Source organism: Rhea americana, unplaced genomic scaffold (assembly GCF_003343005.1).
Source record: "Rhea americana isolate MKP2758 unplaced genomic scaffold, rheAme1 scaffold_15, whole genome shotgun sequence".
Lineage (NCBI taxonomy): Eukaryota > Metazoa > Chordata > Aves > Rheiformes > Rheidae > Rhea > Rhea americana.
The window spans coordinates 3,411,555-3,412,708 of NW_028185594.1; positions in this window are offsets into that span (position 1 = coordinate 3,411,555).

The window sequence follows — 1,154 nt, forward strand, 5'->3', positions numbered from 1 at the left end:
GGAGTTCCTGGGTTACTTTTGTTCCAGGAAATTGTTTTTGTTCATAGTTCCTGATGACTCCACGCATATGCAAGTGACGTAGAGAACTGGTGAGACTGGTGAAAATCTGTTCAGCTCCCTTAACCCTCTTAGAGCTCAGGCTCCAGTTCCTTAAGACAAAATGTTTGGTGGAAACCCCAGTTTAACGCTGTCTTGGTCCCCTCTCCCAGGCTGCCCCTCAGCTGTGCCAGCGTGATGGGTTTTGCTGTTAGCTATATTGGGCAAACTTCTTTAGCTTTAGGGAAAAAGTGCTGCTCCTTCCTCATCCCCATCCCCCCTGCTCAAAAGAAGAGAGAAATTGGGGCCAGCTCCCTGATAAAGCAAAGCTTTTCTTTTCAGAAAGCTGTGCAGCCTGCACTCCCAGGGATAGTTGCAGGTAAAACCTTGATATGTAGGCGTTAATTGTTACCAGCTGGCTTCAAAGACTCCCATACTGCTTCAGAGTAAACAAGCACTAGTGCACCACAACACAGTAATGCCTTATTTGCACTAYGATGCCTAACTTTCAAACAAACAGCAAATACTGTGGTGATTCCTCTGCAACCTTTCCTCCTCCCCCCTTGGTGATGTGTGGTAATTAAATATGATCTCAGTTTCAGTAAGATGTGTAACATGTGCCTTTAAAGGAAACCCTTTCTCTTCTGTTCATCTTTCTGAAATAACTTACCATCCTCATTGTGTAACCATGGGCACTGTGCAACCTGCTGCTTATGCTTCAGAGATGGAGTTGGGCCCAAAATTGTTTTAACTTTTTCCAGCTGTACCAGCTGGTGTAACAGACATTAGCTCTGTCAGCAAACCCCATCCAGCTCCGTATTTGTCACTTGCACTTTTCAGGACTTAAGGAAACAAATTGTACCATTTTTTTTTTTTCATGGGTGTGTCAGACTTTGCTCATCAACAGCAAGAGAGGAAGGGAGGGAAAAATCCCAGCCCTTAGTTTTGCGGTCAGTTATCAACCTGAAAGGCCGCGCTCCGCAGCCCTGTGGGCCCCAGGAGCCAGCTTCCCATCAGCGAACCTTAGCCCGCCTTCACCTCCCGCTGCCGCCGGCTCGGCGAGGCTGGCCTGGTTTATAGAGTTGGCCCTACCTGACGCAGCCTTCCCTGTTTTTTTT